The sequence below is a fragment of the Capricornis sumatraensis genome, chromosome 2, assembly GCF_032405125.1.
Source record: "Capricornis sumatraensis isolate serow.1 chromosome 2, serow.2, whole genome shotgun sequence".
NCBI lineage: Eukaryota > Metazoa > Chordata > Mammalia > Artiodactyla > Bovidae > Capricornis > Capricornis sumatraensis.
Window position 1 is genome coordinate 101,823,822 of NC_091070.1, and position 22,657 is coordinate 101,846,478.

Here is a 22,657-nt window from a genome sequence, read left to right on the forward strand (position 1 = left end):
CCTAGGTTTCAACTGTGGTTTTATCTCCTCTTCTGTGAGTCATCCACAGGGATTTGCTCCTGAGGATGCCCTGGAGGCCTTGGGTGTGCCCCAGTGAGGGCCAGGTGTGGAGGTGTCACAGCTGCTTGGGTTGCAGGAGCCCTGGCAGCACCAGGTATTCAGGGGAGCTGGTGGCAAGAGCAGCAGGAAATATGGTGCTCTAGAAGGGCACAGCAACCCACTCCACTATTCTTGCCTCGAGAATCCCATGGACAGAGAAGTCTGGCAGGCCACAGGCCACAGGGTCACAAAGGGTCAGAAATGTCTGAAGCAACACCACATGCACAAATGCAGGATTTTTTCTAGCCTCTGGCAGCTCTGTCCCACTAGGGATCATGCATAGAGGTGGCGTGGTTGCTTGGATCAGACTCTGGCAACACCGGCTACACAGGAGTGCCAGCAACTATTGTCACAGGATATATGGTGCTATTAGGGCTTTTTCTAGCCTGTGGCAGCTCTGCCCCAGTGAGGATTAAACATGAAGGTGGTGCAGCTGCTTGGGTCGTGGGGACCATGGCAGTGCCAAACGTGCAGGGACACCAACTACCTCAGCTGCAGGAGCTATAGCCCTAACAGAATATTTCTAGCCTCTGGCAGCTGGAGATCAGAAGCCCTCTTTGGCTGGTCCTTCTCTGTTGCTCAGTACATCAGGCACTTAAAGAGGCCCCTGGCTGGGGTCCTACTCTGTTGCTTGGAGGTCAGGTGCTGAAAGGGCCAGCCTCTCTATTGTTCAGCTGTCAGTGCTGGCATGTGGGGAGAGAGAGGCTACAGTGATGACTCCATCCCCTACACATGACTCAGCAGTATTGCCTTGCTTCCGTGGCTGCCTGGTTTTCCTCCACAGGCATTGCCCACCACAGTCCTCTCTCTCATAGTCCCTTGGGCCATCCCCTCACAGTCAATAGCAGACCTCATCCTGGGATTGTTCCACAATCCCTACACTCCAGCTCCCAGCCACTGCGCCTTCTAGGGGACCCATGTCCCTGTCCATGGTATGTCTGGTGGTGGCAAGGATTGTCTGTGTGATTCTCATTCCATTAGGATTGTTGCAGCTCACCTGCTTCACTCTCAGCCTCAAATGTTTCTCCTCTGTCCCAAACAATTGCCCCGATGGGAGGATCAGACCTCTGCATCAGTTCCCCTATCTGCCAAGGGCAGGTCCAGTCCTACTAACTCTCCTCTTTTTCCCGCTACTTCCTTCATGCTATCAAGTTTTGTGTGGTTCCATATATTCTTTTCCGGTGATCAGGTACTCCTGCCTGCTCTCAGCAGGTATTTTGCAAACTCTTTTGTTTCTGAAGGTGTATTCCTGATTATCCATGGACATGTACTCCATGGATATCCATAGACATGTACTCCACGTCCACCTACACCTCCACCATCTTATTCTCATCACTAGTTTGTTTTTTTTGTTTGTTTTATTTGTTTTTCTATACATTCATTTCTATTATTTTTTAGGTTCCATATATAAATGATATCCTGCAATATGTGTCTTTCTCTGATTTATTTCACTAGTATAATATTCTCTGGGCTTCTCTGGTGGCTCAGCAGTAAAGAATCCACGTGCAATGCAATAGACACAGCCTTGATCCCTGAGTCAGGAAAATCCCCTAGAGAAGGAATGACAACCCACTCCAGTACTCTTGTCTGGGAAATCCCATGGGAAGAGGAGCCAGGCAGGCTAGAGCCCATGGGGTTGCAAAGAGTTAGACAAAACTTAGCGACTAAACAATAATAGCAACATAATATTCTCTGGCTCCATCCACAGTACTGCAAATGGCAGGATTTCATTCTTTTTATGGATGAGTAATATTCCATTATGTGTACATATGTATGTATATATGTGTGTGTGTGTGTTATCTTTATATATTAATATCTCTATCCATTCATCTGTTGATGGACAGTTGGTTTGCTTCTATATCTTGGCTATAGTAAACAGAGATGCTATGAATATTGAGGTGCATATATCCTTTCAAACTAGTGTTTCCTTTTTTATGTATATATAACCAGTATGGAATTGCTGGATCAAATGGCAATTCAATTTTCAGTTTTTTAGAAACTCTCATACTTTTTTCCATAATGCTGCACCAGTTTATAGTCTCACTAATAGTATACAATTGTCCCCTTTGGTCCACATCCTTGTCAACATTTATTTATAGACTTTTTTATAACAGACATTCTGACAGGTGTGAGGTGTTTGTTTTGATTTGCTTTTCTCTGATGATTCAGAATTTTGATGATCTTTTCATGTGCCTATTGGCCATGTCTTCTTTAGAAAAATGTCTGCTCAGGTCTTCTGCCATTTGGGGGAAGGGGGGCAGTAATCTTTTTGATGTGGAGTTATATGAGCTGTTTATATATTTTGCAAATATTTTTTCCCATTCTGTAGGCTGTCTTTTAATTTTGTTGATGGCTTCCTTTGCTGTGCAGAAGCTTTTACGTTTAATTGTCACATTTGTTTACTTTGCCTTGAAGACAGTTCCCCAAAAATATTGCTACAATTTATGTTGAAGAGTGTTCTTTGTTCTTTTCTACGAGTTTTATGGTTTAAGGTCTTACATTTAGGTATTTAATCCACTTTGAGTTTATTTTTGTATATTATATAAGGAAATACTGGGCTTCCCTGGTACCTCAGCTGGTAAAGAATCCACCTGCAATGCAGGAGACCCCAGTTCAATCCCTGGGTTGGGAAGACCCCCTGGAGGAGGGCATGGCAACACTTTCCAGTGTTCTTGCCTGGAGAATCCCCATGGAGAAAGGAGACTGGTGGGCTACAGTCCATGGGGTCACAAACAGTCCATGGGGTCACAGCACATAAGGAAACATTATAAACTCATTGTTTTAGATGTTGCTCCCTAATTTTCCCAGCACCACTTATTGAAGAGACTGTCTTTTTTCCATTGTATATTCTTGCTCCCTTAGGTACACGGGTTTGTTCCTGGGTTCTCTATTCTGTTCCATTGATATATGTGTCTGTTTTTGCTCCAGTACCATGGTGTTTTGATTACCATAACTTTGTGGCATAATCTGAAGTCTGGGAGGCTTATACCTCCAGCTTTATTCTTTTTTTCTCAAGATTCCTTGGAAAATTTAGAATCTTTTTCAGTTTAGGTTTCCACAGAATTTTAGGATCATTTGTTCTACTTCTGTGAAAAATGTCGTGGGGTGTTTTGATAGGAACTGATTGCTTTGGGTAAGTATGGCCATCTTTTTTAACATAAATTTATTTATTTTAATTGGAGGTTAATTACTTTAAAATATTGTATTGGTTTTGCATACATCAACATGAATCCGCCACAGGTATTTAACAATATTAATTCTTCCAATCCAAGAGCACAAGGTATTTTTTCATTAATTTGTATCATCTTCAATTTCTTTCATCAATTGTTTATGGGTTTTAGAATACCCATAACTTTACTTCTTTGGTTAAGTTTGTGTGTTAGTCGCTTAGTCGTGTTTGACTTTTTGTGATCCCATGGACTATAGCCCACCAGGCTCCTCTGTCCATGGGATTCTCCAGGCAAGAATACTGGAGTGGATTGCCATTTCCTTCTCCAGGGGATCTTCCTGACCCAGGGGTCAAACCCAGGTTTCCTGCATTGCAGTCAGATTCTTTACCATCTGAGCTAAGGAAGTCTCTGGTTAAGTTTATTCCTGGGTATTTTAGTCCGTCTGATGTGATTTTAAATGAGATTTAAAAATCTATTCTCTGATGGTTCATCATCAGTGAATAGAAAAGCAGTAGATTTCTGTATATAAATCCAGTATTCTGCAATTTTGCTGAATTACTTTATTAGTTCTAATAGTTTTGGGGTGTAGATTTTGGGGTTTTCTATATAAAGTATCAAGTCTACTGCAAAAGCAAGTTTTACTTCTTCCTTTTCAATTTGGATGTTTCTTTTTCTTGTCTTTAGTACCATAACTAGGACTTCCAATACTACATTAAATAGAATTGGTGAGAGTAGGCATCCTTGCCTTGTTCCTGAATTTTCACCATTGAACATGATTAGCTGTGGGTTTGTCAAAAATGGCCTTTATTATGTTGAGATATGACAACCCACTCCAATATTTCTGCCTGGACAGATGAGCCTGGAGGTTTATAGTCCATGGGAATACAAAAAGTCAGACACAACTCAGTGACTAAACAACAACAACAATTTTCCTTTTATATTCACTTTCTGGAGAGTTTTTAACATGGATGTTGAATCTTGTCAAATGCTTACTGTGTCTATTGAAATGATCATGTGATTTTTATTCTTCCTTTTGTTAATGTGGTACATGTGTGTGTACTTAGTAGTTCAATTGTATTCAACTCCTTGCAGCCCCATGGACTATAGCCCACCAGGTTCCTCTGTTCATGAAAATTCCTAGGTGAGAATACTGGAGTGGGTTGCCATTTCCTCCTCTAAGGAATTTTCCCAACCCAGGGATCGAACCCACATCTCCTGTGTCTCCTGCACTGGCAGGCAGATTCTTTATCACTGAGCCACCTGGGAAGCCCAATTAGTGCATAACATTGATTTGTGAATGTTGAATCATCCTTGTGTCCCTGAAATAGATCCAATTTGATCATTGTGTATGACTCTTTTTATATATTGTTGAATTTGGTTTGTTAATATCTTTTTTTTGGTGGGGGGCGTCGGGGAGAGCTGTGCTGGGTCTTCATTTTGCAGAGGCTTACATCAGCTGTAACTAGCAGGGGTTACTCTTCATTGTGGTACATGGGCTTCTCACTGCGGTGGCTTCTTATTCCAGTAGTTGTAGCATGGGTGCTTCAGTAGTTGTGGCTTGCAGGCTCTAGAGCACAGGCTCAGTAGTTGTGATACAGGGGCTTAGTCACTCCACAGCATGTGGAATCTTCCTACACCAGGGATCAAACCCGTTGTCCCCTTCATTGGCAGCTGGATTCCTACCCCTGAGCCACAGGGAAGTCCCTACTAATATCTTCTTGAGTATTTTTGCATCTATATTTATCAAAGATATTGACCTATAATTTTTTTGTAGGGTGTCTGGTTTTGATATTATAGTAATGGTGTTCTCATAGAATGAGTTTGGGAGTGTTCCCTTCTCTTCAAATTTTTGGAATAGTTTGAGAAGAATAGATGTTAGTTCTTTATGTTTGGTATTATTCCCCAATGAAATCATACCGCCCTGGACTTTTGTTTCCTTAGAGTTTTTATTACAAATTCAATTCTACTAATAGTGATCAGTCTGTTCAAATTGTTTCTTCTTGGCTGCATCTTGGCAGGTTGTATACTCAAGTAATATCAAAGAGTCAAGCCTGTGGAACATTAGACTAGAGAGGAAATGATAAAGGGCTTTGGATGTTAAGTATTTCCCACAAGGAAACAATTTTAGGTGGCAAATGGACTAACATCAATTATTATATTAGTTACAGCAAAGAACTTTAACTAGCATGTGAAACCCAGGCCATTCCTAGGACAAGTAAAACTAAAAGGAATGGTGTGGTTTAAACTAAAATACTAATAAAGAAATAGTGAAGGTAAAATTTGAACATTACAAAGGTGGTCAGAAGACTGAAGATTAGCAAAAGTTGCTACATGTGACTAGGAGCCACTCTGTAACTTTAAGCAGGTACACAACCTGAGATTGACACTTCAGGAAGAGTGCGTTAGTAGTCATGTGGAAGCTGGACAGGAAAGTGATGGGATTTCAGGCAGGTAGGGAGAATGCTGCAGAAATCTCAAGTAGGGTAGTGAAGGAGAACAGGGTAGGTGCCATGGAGGAGAGGACACAGTAGATGTCATAGCTATTTAGAAGGCACGTGATACCAAGCATCTGGCTGGATGACTGGGCAGATGACAGGGCCATTCTCAATATACCAAATACAAAAGGAGAAAAGTTGGGAGGAATGGTGTTCCATGTTCACCACCAGCAGGGTGTTAATTTTCGAGAACAGCCAGCAGTTCACAGACTGTCTGTGAATACACACTCAGACACCAACTTGAATATTCAAAACTCGGAACTTGGGAAAGCAGATGCCCAGTTCAGTGACTTCCGGCCTTAAATGCTGCCAAAGGAATTAAGAGGGCTAAATGTTCCTCTTCTTCCTGATGACATAATGGAGTTCTATCTCACAGGCCCAGCAGATGGCTTGCTGGAGGTGAGGGGCTATTAATTAAGGTGTGTAGTCTAACTGCCATCTGATAGCACTCCTGTGTCCTCTGGCACACAGAAGTTCACGTCTCAGACATAAAGGGCAGAGATTGAATGCCATGCAATCTGAGCACATGAGCATGAGCTCCTCTGAACATCGTCCGCATCCCTGGGCACAAACCAGGTAGCATCCATGTCTGCACATTCAGTCCCTACAGTGTGCAGAAACCTAACACCTTTCTCCACCCACCTCCAGTGCCAGCAGGAAATTAACACTCCCCCAGGTACTGGGTCATAATTAAACTGAACAAAAAGACAGCTGCTCCTACTTTTCTTTTTTAATCACCAACATGCAGCCCTAGGGATTACTAGCTTTTGGGTGATTTAAGGAAGATTACTCTTTCATTAGTGTCTGGAGTCATTTCCAAATCAATCATAAGAGCCTTTTACAATACCTTTCCATAACAACAGCTCATCCTTTTCCATGTGTGAAAGGTTAGATTTTATAAAGTCACTAACAATCTATCTGTCAGACCCCTAAATATGATTTTTCACTGAAAACTTCACTCAAAAATTAATTGGGTCCTGAGTTTTTAGGTGTCCATGAGAATGTCATTCTAAATTCTCAATTGAGTTTCTAACAATAATGAGAAGGAACAGCACTGGGATAGGAATATGACTGTTCTCCGTGTGGACAAAGTAAAAAGACCCTTGACTTCCCCATAGATACCCACTGTGCATCTGCCATGCCCTCATGCAGCCAAACCAAGGAACATAAACACCCTAACATGAATGAAGGACAGGCACATCAGAGGCTAGGGAAATGGAAAGGCACATGTCAATCCACAGGCGTCAAAAGACATTTTAAACATTGTGTGGGAATAAACAAAATATGTCTGTAAGCCAAAGTGACCCACCTGTGACCTTATATGCCTACTGATACTTTCATTCCTTCAGCAAATGTTTCTTAAGTGTCTATTCTCTGTTAGGTGGTATGCTAAGTGCTACAGAAAGGGCAGCTAAAAGCACAGCCCATGCTCTTGCGGAACTGTTACAGTCTGCTAAAGACAATGGCACTGAGTCAAGGAGGCCAGGGCAGAGCACCCTTGGAAAGCAAAGCTTGCTCTGAAATACAGAAGGTAAGGAAGGAATAACTTGGCTAACAGGAGGAACACAGGCAGATGAAACAGCATGTGCAAAGACCACATGACAAGAGAGAACATGACAAAAAGAGAAATAAATGGAGGCAAAATGAAGATGAAATGGTAGGTAGAAGCCAGACCATACAGGACAATATAGTCTTATAGGTCAAAATATGAAGTATTCAATAATCCTAAAAATAATTGGAAAACGCCCTTTTGAAAAATCATTCTGCACTACTGAAACTATGTATAAAATAGATAACTAATAAGAACATACTGTATAGCACAGGAAAGTCTTTAAGGCACCATGGTGACCTGAATGAGAAGGAAGTCTAAATCAGAGGGAATATATGTATAGCTGATTTACTCTGTTGTACAGTAGAAACTAACACAACATTGTAAAACAACTGTATCCCAACAAAAAAATTTTTTAATCACCCTGGTTACAATAAAGAGACTATTAGAAGAATGCTAGAATAGATGTGAATAGACAGATTAGTAGACAGCTTCATTAGTCTTCATTAGTGAACAGCTCAGTCGGTAAAGAATCTGCCTGCAATGCAGGAGACTCGGGTTCAATTCCTGGGTTGGGAAGATCCCCTGGAGGAGAGCGTGGCAACCCACTCTGGTAGTCTTGCCTGGAGAATCCCATGGACAGAGGAGCCTAGCAGGCTACAGTCCATGAGTTGGTCACAAGAGTTGGATACAACTTAGCAACTAAACCACCACTAACTTGGACTATGTGTATTATTTCTCAGAATCACAAACATCACATTTACTACCCTGCCACAGTCGTTTCTGACTGTGACCCCATGGACTGCAACACGCCAGGCCTCCCTGTCCTTCACCATCTCCCAGACTTTGCTCAAATTCATGTCCATTGAGTTGGTGATGCCATTCAACCATCTCATGCTCTGTCGTCCCCTTCTCCTCCTGCCTTCAAACTTTCCCAGAGTCACAGTCTTTTCCAATGAGTCAGCTCTTTGCATCAGGTGGCCAAAGTATTGGAGCTTCAGCTTCAGCATCAGTCTTTCCAATGAATATTCAGGGTTGATTTCTTTTAGGATTGACTGGTTTTATCTCCTTGCTGTCCAAGGGACTCTGAAGAGTCTTCTCCAGCACTACAGTTAAAAGACATCACTTCTTCAGTGCTCAGCCATTTTTATCATCCAGCTCTCACTCCCCTGCTACATAGTGGTGATTTGAATCTAAAATGGTCTCCTTTAATTTGCACGGAGTACCTACAGTTCTGGGACTCAAGGATTTTTGACACCAACCTGTGTTTTTTTCAATGACTACCATTCTTTCTATAATTATAGAATCTCCATTTATAGCTAGTTAGCTGCTTCATTTTTCTATCCTAAGGACCTCACATGTTTTTATTCTCACCTTATTCAGAAACCCAGGATTTTGTGAACCATTTCCAGCTGTATCAGAGCTTTTGTGACATGTGTGCTGACAGAACTGTATCCAGTGTTTTGGTACCAAAAAAAAAAAAAAAAAATCCATGGGAAGATTTTCTGTTTCGTTTATAATACCTTCCCACCAATACCTATAAGGACTCCAAAGTTCCTCTCAAGGTTGCAATAGGCAAGCTGAAGCCCATGATCATAAACACAATTTGGGTTGCTTATACTCTGTGCTTGGTTTTCTACCACTTTTCTGACCATTTTTAAGATCTGGTTGAATTTTCCTGCACTTTTACATCAGCTCAGAATTTTTACTTTTTAGGTGAACTTTACCTCATCTATAAGTTCCTTAATTTTATATGTAATCACTCTTGAGGAATATTTAAGAGAATACTAAATAGAAGCAACCTCAACTTTGATCCTCAATGGATCTCATTATCTGGCATATTCCCTTATTTCTTACTTTAATTCCCAAAATACAATGATAATTTATAACAGAAGAGTTTTACTTGCTTGTTTGGAAAATAAAACATTTCTATATAGAAACTTATAAGTGGTTTTTGGAAGTATCCCCCATCAGTTGGTTAGCTTATCTACCCCCTAAATCAAGTTCTCTGATGTTCTATCTAGAGGCCAACATTCTCTCCCTTTTTCCTAAATTAGGTTTAGGATAAGTGTAAGTCCAGAAAACAGAAGTATGACTTCCATGAAATAGTTCAGAGGAAAATAAAAGTAGGCTTTTATTAACAACTCACTTATGTGTATATATATATGTCTAATGAGAAATATCAATAACCTCAGATATGCACATGACACCACCTTTATGGCAGAAAGTGAAGAGGAACTAAAAAGCCTCTTGATGAAAGTAAAAGAAGAGAGTAAAAAAGTTGGCTTAAAGCTCAACTTTCAGAAAACGAAGATCATGGCATCCAGTCCCATCACTCCATGGGAAATAGATGGAGAAACAGTGGAAACAGTGTCAGACTTTATTTTTGGGGGGCTCCAAAATCACTACAGATGGTGATTGCAGCCAGGAAATTAAAAGACGCTTACTCCTTGGAAGAAAAGTTATGACCAACCTAGACAGCATATTCAAAAGCAGAGACATTACTTTGCCAACTAAGGTCCGTCTAGTTAAGGCTATGGCTTTTCCTATGGTCATGTATGGATGTGAGAGTTGGACTGTGAAGAAGGCTGAGCGCCGAAGAATTGATGCTTTTGAACTGTGGTGTTGGAGAAGACTCTTGAGAGTCCCTTGGACTGCAAGGAGATCCAACCAGTCCATTCTGAAGGAGATCAACCCTGGGATTTCTTTGGAAGGAATGATGCTGAAGCTGAAACTCCAGTACTTTGGCCACCTCATGCGAAGAGTTGACTCATTGGAAAAGACTTTGATGCTGGGAGGGATTGGGGGCAGGAGGAGAAGGGGACGACCAAGGATGAGATGGCTGGATGGTATCACTGACTCGATGGATACGACTCTGAGTGAACTCCGTGAGTTGGTGATGGACAGGGGGGCCTGGCGTGCTGCGATTCATGGGGTCGCAAAGAGTCGGACGCAACTGAGCGACTGAACTGAACTGAATGAGAATTTTAAAATTTTATATATATATATATATATATAACTAAAAGATGTTTTTAAAATGTACAGCTCAAGCATTTTATCTAAGTTACTAAATATTATGGTATCTTCTAATACTAAATTCCCAAGCAAAAGAATTCTAAGGCCCAACAACTACTCTTTTTATGAGGAAGAATGAAAACAAATTTTACCTTGGATTTATAGATATATTCACAACACACAAGTTTTTTTTCTGTTGCATGCAGCTTTGATATAATTGGAGAAAAGATGTGAAATAAAAAGTAAACGTTGAAGGTGAGCAAAAAAGTCAACAACAACAAAAAAAACACAGGGAAGGAGGCTAAATAAGGTCATTATTCTTATTAGTCAAAAGCTTAAGCACCATAAAAACCATAAAAAGGTCATTTGTGACTATGATAGAATCACATAGTTGATAGGAAGGGATTTCTGCTTCCATTCATAGCAAACCAAATAATCTGAACTAGCCTTCATCCTGAGGACAAACAGAAAATCTGAACAAAATGTAATTATCTACTTTGAAAGCATTAGAGAGCCAACAAAATGGTAAGGATTTATAAAGTCAAGATAGGAAAGAAGACAGAGACTGGAAAAGTGATATAACTGTTTGGAGTGCTTTTTCTAGGAAGATTTTGCTGATTCCAAAAGGGTCTAGCAAACACTTCTGAAGGCTTCCTGAATCTAGTTCAGGGCAGGGAGACTAGGACACAGGGAGGAGATTCTCCTTTTCTTGGGTTTGGCCTTGAAGATCTGTGCACTGGGAAACAGAGTTAAACCAAGAGTAACTTATCTATCAATCACCTTGAAATTACCCTGAGTGACAGTATTCCCAGCTACTCGACAGAAGCTAATATAAATTATCTCTGGAAAATATAGGCTTCAAATTATGTCCACAAAGCTTTCTGTAAAGCTCTTCCTAGCATGCAATAGTCAGGCAAATAAGGGAAACGTGACAACACAAACAAAACCCATAAAACCCAAGACACTAGAAAGGGAACTATCAGGGCCTTCAGATAATAGATGCATAGATTCAACAGATACATGCTGACCATTTTCAGGGAGATAAAAGATAGTGTGGGGATTTTTCATCAGAAAACTGGGAACTATTTAAATACTAAAGAGAAATTTTAAAACTAAAAATACAACTGAAATTAAGAATTCAGTGTGGATAAGTTCAACATAGAAGAGACAGCTAAAGAGCAAATGAACTGGAAGAAGTCATAAGATAATATCTAGAATTAAATATGAAGAAACAAAAGAACTAAAAGCACACAGAAAACAGGGTAAGAGACATAAAGTGAAACTATCACACTGATTACAGTCCCAGAAGGAAAGGAGAAAAATAATGGAAGAGATAAAAGCTAATATTTTTCCGAAACTAACAAAAGACATTGAGCTAACAGTTCATGAAGCCCTAAAAATTCTAAAAACATAAAAAGAAATGAACATCTAAGAATGTCACAGTAAAATACTGAGTACAGAGGGCAGGTGGAAAAAATAGATTGCCTTCAAAGATGTACTGATTATCATTAAACTGACTTCTTAACGGACACAATGAAAGTAACAGACAATGAAAATTCTAAGAAGGTTGGCAGAGTAGAAAGCACCAGGAATCTGCTTCCCCACCTAGACAACTACATTGGCAGAATGTGTCTGATATAACTATTTCGGAATTCTGGGGTCTGTTGAAGGCTTGCAACTTTGAGGAGAAGGCTTGAACAATAAATTGTGGTCAATTTCAGCTCTAAGCACAGTAGCACCTACCCATGACCCATCCCCACCCAACTGGAAGGCAGCCATGCAGTGTTCCTGAAACAGTTTGCACACAGCTTATGGGAGCTAGGGTAGTAAAAGGGACTTACATGTGGATTTGAGCAGACAGAAGAATCAGTGAATTGAAAGTAGGACAATGGAAATTATCAAGGCTGGGACAGGAAGAAAAAAGATTGAAGAAAAGTGACCAGAGTCTAAGGAACATTTGGGATACCAGCAAGTGGGCCAAAGTATGCATTGTAGGTTTCTCAGAAGGAAAAAAGACAGAGAAAAAGAAAGAGAAAATATTTGAAAAAATAATGACTGAACACTTCCCAAATTTCATGAAATACATGAAACATCCAAGCCCAAAAACTCCAAGTAAAGTGAATTCAAAGAAACCCACACCAAGACACAGGATAATCAAACTTTTAAAAGCCAACAAAGAGCAAATATTGACAGCAGCAAGAGAGAAGCTCATCATCATAAAGGATTCTCAATAAGATCCTCAATGAGATTTCTCATCTGAAACTTGGAAGGCCAGAAGACAGTAGGCCAAGATAGTTAAAGTACTAAAAAAACTGCCATCTAAGAATCATGTTCAGCAAAATTATCCTTCAAAAGTGAGGAAGAAATCTAAACACCCACAGATAAACAAAACCCGAGAGAGTTCATAACTATTAGACCTGCCTACAAAAAGTTCTCAAAGATGTCCTGAAAGGAGGCCTGAAAAGATACCAGACAACACCTCAAAGCCATATGGCAAAATAAATAAATGCAAAGACCTAGGCAACCATAAAAGATAGTTTTATTGTAACAACAGTTTGTAATTGTACTTATTTTCTACATGACTTTAGAGACTAATTCATTTAAAGTAGAAAAGCAATTATCAAGAAAGTATAAAAGACTATATTATTATGACTTTGGTTTGTAACTCCAAATTTTGTTTTCTACAAAATTTAGGGCAGTAATACATTTTTTAAAATTATTAGTTTATGTTTTCAGGCACACAATAATAAAGGTGTAATTTTATGACACTGACAACCAAAAGAAGTGTGGATAAGAACTATAAAGAAATACAGTTTTTATTTGTTATTGAAGGTAAACTGCTACACAATCAAATTAGAATATATTCAAATTTATACCTTTAGGATGTTAAACATAATTTCTATGGGTAACCACAAATAAAACTGTCCAGAATAAGTACCAAAGGAAATTAAGAAGATATTTAATATTTCACTCCAAAAAATATCAGTTAAGCACAAAAGATGATGAACATGCAGAAAATGAGGGACAATAAAGCTATAGAGCATATAGAAAAGAAATGGTACAATGACAGATCTAAGTCTTCCCTGATAAACAATTATGAATACTTTACATGTAAATCTACTAAACTTTGCAATCAAAAGACAAAATTTGGTAGAATGGATTTTTTAAAAAAGTGTGATTCAGCTACATGCTATCTACAAGAGACTCACCTGAAAGCCAAAGTCACACACAAGTCAAAAGTAAAAAGATGAAAAATGATATTTCATGCAAATGGTAATAAGAAAGCAGGAATGGTTATACTCATAAGCAGCCAAAACAGACTTTAAAGCAGAAAGACAAAGAATTACATTATATATTAATGAAAGACTTAATACAGCAAGAGATATAACCACCATAAACATTTATGCACATAATGGCAGAATGAATATCTATGAAGTAAAAACTGACCAAACTGAAAAAAAGAATAAACAGTTCTACTATAATAGTTGGGGATTTTAATATCTCACTCAGTAATAAACAGAACCACCAGCCAGAAGATAAGGAAATAGAGGACTTAACACAATAAACTAATGAGATCTAACAGATATATACAGAACACCAACCAACAACAGCATAAACACTCTTCTCATATGCACAAGACATTTTCCAACACAGTCCATATATTAGGCCATGAATTAAGTCTCGATAGATTTTAAAAGACAGATATCATACAGAAGATCTTCTCTGACCAGAACAGGATTAAGTTAGAAATCAACAGCATAAAGAAAACTGGAAAATTCACAGATTATGGAAATTAAACCAAAAAAATCACTAGGAAAGAGGCTTGTGGATACAGTGGAAAGAGAGGGTGAGACGAATTCAGAGAGTAGCACTGAAACAAATACATTACTATATGTAAAATAGTCAGTGGGAATTTGCTGTGTGATGCAGGGAGCTCAAATCTGGTGCTCTGTGACAACCTAAAGGGGTGGGGTGGGGAGGGAGGTAGGAAGGTTCAAGAGGGAGGGCACATATGTATACCTATGGCTGACTCATGTTGCTATATGGCAGAAACCAACACAGTATTGTAAAGCAATTATTCTCTAATTAAAAACATATTTTAAAAAAGAATGAAAAATAGTTGAACAAAAGTGAAAACAAAACATACCAAAACTTATGGCATGCAGCAAATGCAATCCTGGAGGAAATATACAGCTATAAAAACGCTTACATTAAAAAACGAAAAAGATCTAAAACCAACAGCCTAACTTTACAACTTAAGGAACTAGGAAAAAAAGAACTAAACTCAAAGCTAGCTAGTAGTAAAGTAATAAAGTAAACTTAATATAATAAAGGTTAGAGCAGAGATAGGGAATAGAAAAAAAATAGAAAAAAATCAATGAAACAAAAACAACAGGTCAAAAGACTGACAGAAAGATCAACAACAAATAAAGCTCAATAAGATCAACAAATCTTCAGTTAGATGAACTGTGAAAAAAAGAGAGACAACTCAAAATATTAACATGAGATATGAAAGTAGGAGCATTACTACCAATTCTACAGAAATAAAAAGGATTAAGAGAGTACTATGAACAATTATTGGATGATCTAGTTTAAATGAACACATTTCTGGAAACATAACACTTGGTATTCCTCTACCAAGACTGAGTTACAAACCAATATAAAATCTGAATAGACCTATAACTAGTAAGGATGTTGAATCAGTAATCAAAAATATTCCCACAAAGAAAAACCCTGGACATGATAGATTCACTATAATTCTACCAAACATTTAAAGAAAAACTAATCCTTCACAGACTTTTCCCAGAATTTGAAGAGGAAGGAAGACTTCCTAAATCACTCTATGATGCCAAACATACTATTTAAAAAACTAGAGACCAATATTCCTTATGAACATTGATGTAGAACTGCTCAAAACAAGCAAACAAAAAAAGCCCCAGGAAATCAAATTCAGCATCATATTGAAACACAAACACAGGAATACTGTGCAGCCATAAAAAAGGAAATCCTGCCATTTATGACAGCATGGGTGGATAAATGAAGTCAGATAGAAAAAGACAAATACCATGTGATCTCACTTATATGTGGAATCTTAAAAATAAAACTCACAGAAAAAGATTCAGATTTATAGTTACTATTTATAGATTTATAGACAGGGATTGGGAAATGGGAAAACTAAATGGGTAAAAATTACAAACTTCCGATTAGAAGATAAATAAGTGTTGGGGATATAATGTACAACATGATAACTATTGTTAAAACTCTGTATATCTGAAAGTTAAGAAAGTAAATCCTAAAAGTTCTCATCACAAAGGAAAAAAATATATTTTTTCTTTTTTTGTATATGTATGAGACTATAGATGTTAACTTATTGTGGCAATCAATTCAAGATGTATATAAGTCATTATGCTATATGCCTTAAACTTATATAGTGCTGTTATGTCAATTATATCTCAATAAAATTGAAAGAAGAAACTCTGAAGAAAACCAAAGAAGTGACACTATAAAATCAGAACACTGGTCCCCTTTCTGAAGAAGAGATATAGGAAATAATACCTGGAAAGGAGCATTTGGGAACTTTGGGGTGATGGCAATGTTCTATTTCTTGACCTGGGTGGTGGTTAGACAAACATTCTATAATAATTCATTGAGCTATACATTTTTGTCTCATATTTTGTTTTTCCACATATATTTTATTTTTTAATGCTTTAAATAAGCTATTTTTAAAAAGCTAATTGAATGGATAATTAAATTCAATTATAATTTACACCATCTCACTCAATTTATAGAAGTAAACAAAATTAATAAGGTTAGAATTTAAATAATACTATTTTGTTTGTTTAATAATATTTAAATAATACTATTAACCAATTTGATCAGGTATCTATAGAGTACTCCACACAACCAGTGGTAAATGCAATTCTTTTCAAATATACATGGAACATCCATCAAGACAGACTATATGCTGGGCCATAAAACAAGTCCCAATATACTTAAACACGTTAAGATAATGTAGGCTATGTTCTCTGACTACAACAGAATTAAATTATAAATCATGAGCAGACCTCCAGAAAATTCCCAAATATCTGAATATTAAACAGACTTGTATATAATCAATGAACCAAAGAAAAAAATCAGAGAAATAAAAAATATATTGGCCTGAAAATGAAAACACAATATATCAAAATTTGCGAGATGTAGCTAAAATAGTCTTGAGAGAAATTTACAGTATTAAATTATATTACAAGAGAAAGATCTAAAGTCAACTATTTAAATGTCTAACTTTTAAAAAGCTAGAAAAGTAATATAAATCCAAAGGAAGTATAAGAAAGCAAAGAAGAAATGTAAGAAATCAATTAAATAGAAAACAGACAACCAATGAAACTGAAGCTGGTTCTTTTATTATAAAATACAACACATCACAAAAGTACATATGCAGGGACTTCCCTGGTGGTCCAGTGGTTAAGAATCCACTTTCCAATGCAGGGGACACAGGTTCAGTCCCTGCCTGGGAAACTAAGATTCCACATGCCATGAAGCCCATGTGCCTCAACTACTAAGCCAGCACAGTGTACCTAGAGAGAAGCCTGTGCACTCCCATGGAAGATCCCACGCGCAGGCTGCAATGATGAACCTGTGTGCCACAACTAAGACCCAGTGAGGCCAAAAAATATGAATATTCTTCTAAAAGAGCACATACACAAAAAATACAAAGTGCAATGATTACCCATGAACACCCTGTAAGGACCACTTGGTCAAGAAATAGAATACAATCAGCACCCAGGGTCTCCCTACACATTCTGTTTCTTCTCAATCATTAACCTCCCCATCCTTCTCAAAGCAATCACTATCCAAACTTTTATGCAAATAACTTCCTTGCTTTCATTATAATTTTACCACTTAAGAATACATCTTCAAAATCTAGGATTGAGTTTTACCTGTTTTTATTAACTTCATATAATGATGATATATTACTATTAAATGTGTTTGCTTGCTAGTCACATATTTTCTTAAGTTAAATGTCTGTTCAAATCTTTTTAACTGAGCTGTCTTTTGAAACAATCAATACAATTGATAAACTTCAAGCTAGATTGATCAATATAGACACAAATAATCAGTATCAGCAATGAAAGAACTGACATAACTACAAGTGCTACAGACATTAAAAGAAAAAGGAAATATTATTAAAAACCTTACAGTAATTAATTTGACAACCTGGTTTACACAAAGCAACTAATCCAGAATAACCACTTGAAATTTCTTACATTTCAAAACCTTTAAAACTGTCCTTAGATCTGTATGTATCCTAAGTCATTTGAAAAAAGGATAAACATATCAGTTTATCTCAAAACACATCTTTAAGTACCTATGATATGCGCTACCATTAAAGGTTCATCTTAAAGACATGGTCTTTTCTCATAGTCATGCAGTCTTCATTTGGCTTAGTGACTCCTGGAAAAACAAACGTGAATAAGAGATAGCACAAGATTTATTAAAGATCATAATGCTCTCATTTATTAGCAAAAAAAAAAGTTTTGTGATATTTGGGGGGAAAACAGCTTGCTTAACAGTAAAATTCTTTCTCTTTGAAAGGAGTTAGTAAAAAGAAAACAATATGCATTGTATGAAATAGGATCTCAAGGTAGGAAAAACAACACACAATATATTTTTGATATAAAAATTTAGGTATGCCATCAGCAGCATTCAAAATTAGCTGAGTATCTATACAATTATAAAAATTGAATTTTTAACAAAGTGTCTTAAAAGCTTATCATATTAGAACAGGCACAATGTTCTGTAGGCATATAAACTCCCCATGAGCTTTTAAAAATCTGTCATCTCAACTGCACACTCAGAATGTACAAAGCAGCAGAAGATCATAGTTCAGAGGTTTTAATTGTTTTTCCTTGTTCAAAGTGGCTAAGTCAAGCAAATATATTGAAAAAGGCAAAGAAAGCACTTTTCATAGCATTAAGACCACAAAATTGCATGTAAACTATGGTTCTCCTTTAAGACACTAAAGAAGTAAAAGGTTCATCTGTACTTAAGGTACATTAACCTCTTCTTACAGTTTGGAAGTTCAACAGGCAGAAAGCAACATTCTGCCCAGTTTGAGTCTCCACTTGGTCTCAAAGGATGGCTCCCACGGATCCACAATGATATTATATCTAGGCAGCCATTTATATCAGGGAATTTTTGCCTATGCTATGTCTATTTTTTGGTGGTATTTATTAAGTGTAATGACCACCGTAGCAATTATACTCCAATAAAAAAATGTAGTGACATTGTTCTGAAAATACACATCAGTAGTAGTTATTTATTACAATGCTGTGGGTTGTTTATTACAATGCTATGGATTGACCTTTCACTTCAAATAGCCATGTTCCTTCTGCCTAGTGAACATACTCTTCCCTGCTTTCAGTTCATTCCATCTATAGAAAATGCTGTATATTTTCAAGCTCATCATCAGTTTATCAGCTCCAGCTAAAAAAGAACATAATTTTATTCAGTCAGTTTACATCAGCAAAGGCACTGATGGTTCCTGGGCTCTGCTCACAAGCTCTGTAGCAAAATCTCTGCTTTGTGAAGTGCTTTGTGAAGCCAAGGGGCAGAAATCTGAGCCATCAACCACAAAGTATAAGCGTACCAGGGCCTTAGGAGTGTTATCAAGGCATTTAGGGTAGAACTAGATAACTGAAAAGTGGGACTAAATACCCCAAGTAAACTGGCCAACTACACTGCCATAGCACTCTTCACTTGACCAAAAACCCTCAACATCTCAGAGTTTCATAAAATTATAAAGAGAAGGTACTTTAAAGTCACATGATTTAACTTTCCAACTTCTTAAAAATTGGCAAAAAAAAAAAAATGTAGACTTTTAAATGTAAATTCTTTTGTTAATCTTTTCAAGAGCTACACACATATAAATCTGTATTTAACATCAGGTGAAAGTCTATTCACTTTTTTAAAAATGCTAACTGCAAGGAAACTACTGCATATCTAAAAACTTAAGTCGTGGATTTTAAAATCAAAAGAATGATGCCTACTATCTAGGAAAATGACTTTATAAACCTTAAACACTGATTTTGTTGTTTTTATTTGCTTAAAATGAAGTTTAAGGATAGGTTGTGAACTCTGAAGTATCTGTAATTCTGCAGCTGACTCTAGTCAGAAGTTATCTGAGGAAAGAGATGAGAAAACAAGCCTTGTATAGGCAACCCCATACAAAAAGAATACCGAAGTCACAGGGCTGCAGTTTCATTTTCTAATTCATTCCACCAAGTCTCATCACGTGTGTTGTAACACATGTCACTCTCATGGAGATACCAAAAGCAGAAGCAGCCAAACCAGTGCCCCCACACCATTTTTTTTTTAAGGTATGACCCTCTACTTAATTATCTTTCCTAATGGAAGTATCCAAAAGTAATTTTAGATCCATTTCATGATTATATTTCTTGCTTCTGAGCATATACTGATTAGGGTAGCACTCAGGTGGATAATCCACAATCACCACACAGGAGTGATTCACAGAAGCTCCAAGCACTGATAATGAGGCCAATGAGAATGCTCAGCCAGATAGAGTGTTTTGCTCCTTCCCAGAGACAAGACAGTCTGTGAAAGGGAAAGAGGAAACCTTAGGCCAGGTCTCAGCAGCCTATAGCCATGGGCACAGGCACGCAGAGAAGTTGGAGAGCCAGAGGCCACCCTGAACACATCAGGCAAAAGTAAAGAACTCTGAGACAGGAGATGGGGGGCAATGAGTTAGTAAACAAGCTAGCCCAGCATCAGACAAGCAGTTTCTAAGGGGCAGGGAAACCTAAGAAGCCAGGCCTCCAGGACTGGAGAGCAGTGCTGCTCCCAGCACAGGGGTCACAGGCCAACACAGCCAAGGAAGAAGGTTCAGGCCAGCCTCCCACCCAGCTGCTGGAAGCACCACCTTGAACAAACACATTTCTTGTCTACAAAAGAGCCACCTCAATGGCTCCCTTCATTCCAAAATGCAAAGATCTAACCCAGCAATGAACAGGTAAGGTGGAAGGCAGAGGGGCAGGGAAACAGACCATGAACAGCCACAGGATCTAAAACCCTAACTCTCCACTCCTTGTCTCATCCATGGGTTGCTTTTAACCGGCACTGTGGCTTGGTAACAGATTTCAGTACATTTGAAATGGGCACCTACAATCTGGCAGACAAAGACAAGTAGGGAAGCAACCAAAAGGAAAGGCAGCAGAAAGAAAAATGTAGGAGTCTGGGAAGATCCTGGAAGGCAAGATCACCCATGAGCTGATAAGGTGTTGGAATGGACCTGTCTGAGCAAACTGGCCACAGGACTCAAGAGTAGACAAAGTAGGAGCTTGTAGCTAAGAACTGGAGTCCTCTGCCGGTGAGATCTGGTACAGACCCTTTATCCTTTCTGAGGCTGTTTCTTGTCTAACAATAGAGACAAGACTACTAGTCTATGGTAACTCACTCTAGTATCCTTGCCTGGAATATCCTATGGACAGAGAAGCCTGGTGAGCTACAGTACGTAGGGTCGCAAAGAGCCAGACACAACCCAGCGACTAGCATACACTGCTAGTCTAGCAAAGTTATTGTGAATATTCAGTGAGATGTTGCATGGTGATGTCTATAGTGCCAGACACAATCTACAAAATAAATTTTTTTAGATAAGTTAATGACCAGAGACATTCACCCTGTCACCTTCAATGGTCATCCATTATTGTCAGGCTTAAATAATAATACCCACCTTTTACTGAGATATTTACCTATGCTGGGCGCCCTGCTAAGCACTTGACATATTTCTCATTGACATCCTGCAATGATCCAGCAGCAACTATCCCCATTATTTTTAAACAGATGAGCAATGTGAGGACCAGAGGTTAAGGAGCCTGTCCAACTTGACACTAGCATGTGATTGAGCCACAACTCACCCAGACCTGTTTAACTTCATAGCCCACATTAACCACCACTACATCATACAGGCCAGGTGACCTCATAACCTCATGTCTCACAAAGTACAAGTCTAGCCTCTGAAAAAGGTACAGAGGGGTCAGCCACAGAGATCCTGTGGCTGTTTGTGGCCTTCAGGCTGGTTGAAGCTTACAGTGAGACCAGGTTAGTTTCACATTAGCTTTAAAGAGAAGAAACAATGAAGACTCCTGACTTCCTTCTGGCCCCATTCAGGGCCCTTCTGAGACCTGAGCAGTCTCCTGGAAGCACCTGGCATGTGAAGGTAACCAGATGGTAGTATATACTTTCCACTTCTAACTGAAGGTGTATTAGGGGTCTCAGCAAAAGACAGGATGCCCTTAACAGCCTAGAAAGGACCCAGTAACATTGGTTCCTCACTCTGGCACCATCAGGCCTGTTCATACCTTCCCCAGATCAGAAGAAAAGCCTTGCCAGTCTGAGGTCTCAGCTACTTCAGAAAAAAGAATTCAGCAATTAGCAAGCAAGGAGACAAAAGGTGGAACACTGCGTTTGGTTTGGAGGCTCCCAGAGCAAGAGCCTGAGTGGACAGGCCAGACCTGAAAGAAGAAAAGGAAGGCAAGCCCAAATTGACTGGCTTTGAAGGAGACTTTGGAGGCCCTGCAACGCCAAGAGCTCTGATGATCAATACAGGACATTCTGATGGTCATGCAGCAAGGAGGGGCAAACAGACACAAAAGAACTGATGAAGAGGCCACAGATCCAGGAGGAAGCTTCCCACAGGGAGACTAAGCAGGAGAAGATACAGTGATGTAGAGGACTGGGGTCAGAAAAGGAACAAGCTTGCTGATGAAAACGGGGAAAATAGTTACAGGAGATATCACCAGAGCCACATCCAGAAATGCGGGTTACAAAGGGGACTGAAGCGGGGGCACCCAGGCTCAGGACTCAGTTCTGCCATCAACTCTGATTTTGGGTAGATCTAGTAACTTCTCTGAGCCTTGATTTGTTCAGACTGCCAAGTAGGTTAACAATCTCTGCTTCATCACAAGGCTCTTACCAGGACTAGACAAGATCCGGGACACGAAAGCAGTCTGTCTGTGATCAGGCTTCAGGCTGTGATGTGGCCATTGTGCAGCCCCCGGTGTCTTCTCCCACCGTTTCCAGCACAGGCTCCAGTGCAAAACACTGGGACTGTTTAAAGGTCACTGGGTAGGCATGCCTACTTTCTGCTGGCTCCATGGTTGGGCTTTTCTTCCCACCTACTCTCCCCTGGCCCCATTCCAGGGGAGAATGGAAAATAAAATCGGTTTAAAAGCAAACATTTACAAATAACGGTGGTGGGGGCGGAACACAGCAGAGAGCAGAATGGTTTTCCACCTCCTACTGGCTCCTGTCCA